Raw genomic sequence first — 5,000 nt, forward strand, 5'->3', positions numbered from 1 at the left:
CGATGAGCCCTGCGTTATGGGCCCGGCAAGCAAACTCCTAACGGGCAACCCGCCGCTCTAGGCGTGTGTGGGTTTTTTGATCTTTCACCTTCAAGTTCGCACGACATCGGTCCGTGTCCCCCCGCCCCGGCTTCCATGGGAAATCCTCCGTCTCTTTCCACAGACTCACTGGCGACTTCACACAGTGCCTGCCTCCTCCTCCTTAGGAAGGAAGGAAGGAAGGAAGGAAGGAAGGAAGGAAGGAAGGAAGGAAGGAAGGAAGGGAGGGAGGGAGGGGCTGACCCCGTGGCCGAGCGGTTGAGTTTGCACGCTCCGCTTCAGCGGCCCGGGGCTTGGAAGGTTCGGATCCTGGGCTCGGACACGGCACCGCTCATCAAACCACGCTGAGGTGGCGTCCCACACGGCAGAACCAGAGGGACCCTCAAAGAGAATATAGAACTAGGTACTGGGGTGCTCTGGGGAGAAGAAGAAGAAGGAGGAGGAATAAAAAGAAAAGAAAAGATTGGCAATGAGCTCGGGTGCCAGTCTTTAAAAAAAAAAAAAAAAAAGAGGAAGAAAGATGGACAAACAGGAACGAATCCCACTGACGGCACCTCCAAATGGTGGGGGGCAGGGGGGTGGGGGGGGTGGGGAGTGGCATCATCGGGCCAAGGGTGACTCTAAGCGTGATCCCGCGGTTGTGTTATTTGACATTTTATCGAATCGATTTATTATTTTATTTTTGAGGAAGATGAGCCCTGAGCGAACATCTGCCACCAATCCTCCTCTGTCGGCCGAGGAAGACTGGCCCTGAGCTGACATCCGTGCCCATCCCCCTCTACTTTCCAGGTGGGACGCCTGCCACAGCGTGGCTCGCCAAGCGGTGCCGGGTCCTGCGCCCGGGATCCGGACCGGCGAACCCGGGGCCGGCGGAGCAGAACGTGCGAACTTCACCGCCGCGCCACCGGGCCGGCCCCCGGAGTTGTTTTGAAAATCCAGTAAGGGGCTGGCCCCGTGGCCGAGTGGTTAAGTTCGCGCGCTCCGCTGCAGGCAGCCCAGTGTTTCATCGGTTCGTTCGGATCCCGGGCGCGGACACGGCACTGCTCATCAAACCACGCTGAGGCGGCGTCCCACATACCACCGCTAGAAGGACCCACCGCGAAGAACACACAACTACGTACCGGGGGGCTTTGGGGAGAAAAAGGAAAGACAAAAAATAAAATCTTCCAAACTCCAATAAAACTTTGAGTGAAGACGACGAGGAGGATGCGAAACGTATCTCACGCCTCCGAGCCGAGCCGTCCGTTTAGGTTTAGGAAGGGGGACGAGGACCCTTTGTAAGCGACATCCCTTTTTAAGCACCATTCTAAACCACAGAACAGAACTCCCTCTCCTCGACCCGGAGCGAGGAGGTTCCTGGGTGTGTCAGAGAGGGTCACGTCCTCTGCAGCACGAACGAACCGCCAGGGTTCGGCCACGGGAAAGAATTTCTTCCTCTCCAGGGGGACTAAAAGTCACCGACGGCAGCGGGCGTAGGTGCTATCCTTCCCGTCCAGGAAAGGCAGGGAGAACTTCAGCCGTGAAGAGAAGGAGGTCTTCCTCACTCCCCGTTTTGGGAGGGCCCCTTTGGCAGGGGAGTTTTGTCTCCTGATTTCAAGTCAGGAAGAAAAGGGAGAGAGAGAGAGAGAGAGAGTGTGTGTCCTTCTCGTGCCAGGTCGGTCTGAGGGGGACCTCCTCTGGTTTCCTCCCTTCCCAGGGAACGCCGTTCGCTCCTTCTTCTAGAAAAAGCTCCCAAAGCACCACCGCCCAGGATGGTCGACCTACGCCCATCGTCCCTCCTTTCCCAATCATTTCTACCGCGACAGAGGGACAGAGGCCCCTGCCCCATCCCCATCCCCACCCCCACCCCCATCGCCTGCCTCCTTGATGGCCAAAGGAGCTGCCTCTGAGAATGGAACGGGGCTTGGAAACCTTCTAGAGGGGTGACTCTCACCTGCCTGCCTGCTGGGAAAAGCACCACGCTGTCCATCGGACTGCTCTTTTGGGCAAACGTAGGCGTGCCACATAGCGATCGACAGCTATGGCGGGGGGGGGGGGGGGGGGGGGCGGGGTGGCGTGGTGGTGCCCAGGATCCACGACACGTGACGGCTGCGGAGCACGACAGCCCTAAGACCTTGAGGGAGACGGGGTGGCGCGTGAATCCTTTCGGAACGAGAACGACAGGAAACGCTGACGGGGACGTGTTCTCCTCTCGAGAACACACCAACGCCTCGCACGGTGTCTGACCCGGGGTGCCTCTGACTTTTGTCATCAGAGACGATCCTCTCGACCGCCCCTCACGCTTTGGGGAAAAGGGGAGAGGGACTCGGTAGCACGGGAAAAGCCATCCATCCGCCCTTCCTTTCCGTCTTCACGGCTCCTTCTCGTGGAAAACGAGGAAGCCGTCCAGAGGAACGGAACACTGACCCGGGCCAAAGCGTGGCCCAGCCTGAGCCTCCAAAACCTTCTGCTAAGTGAGAGGTGCCAGACATCCAAGGCGACCTACGTTGCGATTCCACACAGAGGAGAGAGCTAGAACGGTCCAACCCTAGAGGGCGACAGCAGATGGCGGCGGCGGCGGCGGCGGCGGCAGCGGTGGTGGTGATCGTGGTGGGGCAGATCCGGGAGTGGGGCCGTTTTTTCTTTCGGGGGGAGGGGATGGAAACGGAAACCTTCTGGAAATAGATAGCCATGACGGATGCGCCACCTTGGGGAGAGAGACTCCCGAAGGCCACTGGCTTGTGCCCCGTGGAAAGGATGGATTCGGTGGGATGGGAATTCTACCTCCGTGTAGAGCGTGTGGTAAACCACGAGGTAGGTGGGTGGGTGGCCTCCCTGCCTCGCCTCCACCTAGACGTCCACACACAGAGACCGACGAGGGAGGGAGGGAGGGAGGGAGGGAGGGAGGGAGGGAGGGAGGGAGAGACAAGACTGACAGAGGCCGAGGCCGAGGCCGAGGCAGTGAGCGAGTAAGTGATCGACCCTGGCCATAGGGATTCCTCAGAGGGCGTCTCTTGGCTCCCCAAACGAAGAATGTGTGTGGAGATCGAGAAAGATCACCGACCTAGGAGAACCAGCAAGACTTCCTCACCCGCCAGAGAGCCGCTGGGCCCCTGCCGTCCCTGCCACCGCCACCCCTACCCCTCGCCTTTGGCAGCGACGCCAACGAAAGGCAGGCAGACGAGTGGGAGAGTCGTGTGGTGGTGTCCCCCAAGGAAGGTGGGTCCATGCCGACGAGCGGTCGTCGGCGTGTGGAAAAGCCAGAGGCGGGCTGACTAGAAGGAGGGCGTCCTGGAGGAAGGGGCCAGGGTGTGAGGGAGAGAGGCCTGTTCCTCTTCCCCTGTCGGTCCCAAGTCAGGGGCCCAAAGGAGGAAAGCTGTCCGTTCCTTTCCGACTCGGACGGTTCGGGCGGAACCGACCGATCCCCGCGGCGGCGCAGTCGGGGCTTTCTGGACCAGAACCCCTCTCTCTGTCGCCTTTCGACCACACGCACGCTTTAGAGGCCAAGGGAAAATGGATCGGGTCTCTCTGTCTCTCTCCCTAGAAAACAAGGGGCCGGGGGCCGAGCCCGTGGACGAACGGTCAAGTAGCGCCCCCCACCCCGGCCCCCGGCTTCGACGGCCCAGGTTTTCACCGGTTCGGATCCTGGGCGCAGCCCCAGACCCAGCATCGCCCTTCAAGCCACGCCGAGGCGGCGTCCCACATAGCAGAAACGCGAAAGACCTACCACTGGAACCTACAACTATGGACGGGACGGGACGGGACGGGGCGGGGCGGGGCGGGGCGGGGCGGGGGTGGGGGGGGCGGCTTTGGGGAGCAGGAAGAAAGAAAAAATAAAAGAAACACAAGGACGGTCATCGCGATAGTTCTTTCCACTTCCATCCATATGTTAACAGGACCCAAGTTTCCCGACCTCCATTTGGATGTATGTTAACTAAATGGAGAAGCTATTCAAAGGACTCCTCTAAAGAAGTCCACGTTCTTCTTTCTAAATGATAATGAAAATCATTGTCACCACCGCTCTTCCGACCCTCCATGTCCAGACGGCCTCCCGCCCCTCCCCATCCCCAACTCCCGCCCCGCCCCGCGCCGACCCCCGACCCCGGCATTCTCCACGCCCACCTTTCCCTCTCCACTCCTACCCCCCCCCGTCCCCCGCCGCCCGGGACACCGCACCCCGCGCCCCCCCCCCCCCCCCAATCCAGGCCGGGCCACCTGGTCGACCTCCTCGAACACTATATAAGAGGATGCCGGGCAGCAGGTGGCGCCCGACAAGCGGCCTCCTCACCGGCCGGACGGATCAGCCTCGCGGGGGCGGGCGATGGGGAGGCGTTCGTCCAGGTCAGGTCAGGTCGGGGGAGGGAGGATGGCGCGCCGGCCGGCCTGGTGCGTGGCCTGGTCCCGATCCACCCCGCGTCTCGTTTCTCGGGCCGGGACGAGTACAGGCGGGGAGGCCGACTCGGTCACGGAAAGCGGCCTTGGGGAGGTTTTGGCGAACGTCCCTGTCCCGGGGCCGTCTGCCGACTAGGGGACGGAGTCCTCCTCCATGCTCCTTCTCGCCCCCAGTCGGGCGGGTTGTGGGTCGCGCGGTCGACTTGGCCATTTCCCCGGAGGCATCCTGCCTGCCGGGGCTCCCTCCCTCGGGCCGGTGCGAGCGGTCCTCGGGCGGCCCGGGAATTTGGGCCGCAGCGAACGAACGAACGAAGCCCGTCCCTCCTGCGTCGGCACCGATGAGACACAGCCCTGGTGGATGGAGCCGCTTTCCTCGGGTTTCCTTTTGCTTTCGGCCGCTGCTGCCACCAAACCTCCCTAAACGATAGGAATGAAAACGGGAACCGTTGGCATAATAAAAGCGTTTTGGTTGGCGTGTTTCTTGGCTTTTGGGGACTCGAGAGGTATGATGGATGATCTCCGATTGACGTTGGGAAGGTCTATTTCATCCCAGTCGCACGAACCCCGAAAACGTGGCGGCTGGACGAGGG

The sequence above is a fragment of the Equus asinus genome, unplaced genomic scaffold (genome assembly GCF_041296235.1).
Source record: "Equus asinus isolate D_3611 breed Donkey unplaced genomic scaffold, EquAss-T2T_v2 contig_233, whole genome shotgun sequence".
Lineage (NCBI taxonomy): Eukaryota > Metazoa > Chordata > Mammalia > Perissodactyla > Equidae > Equus > Equus asinus.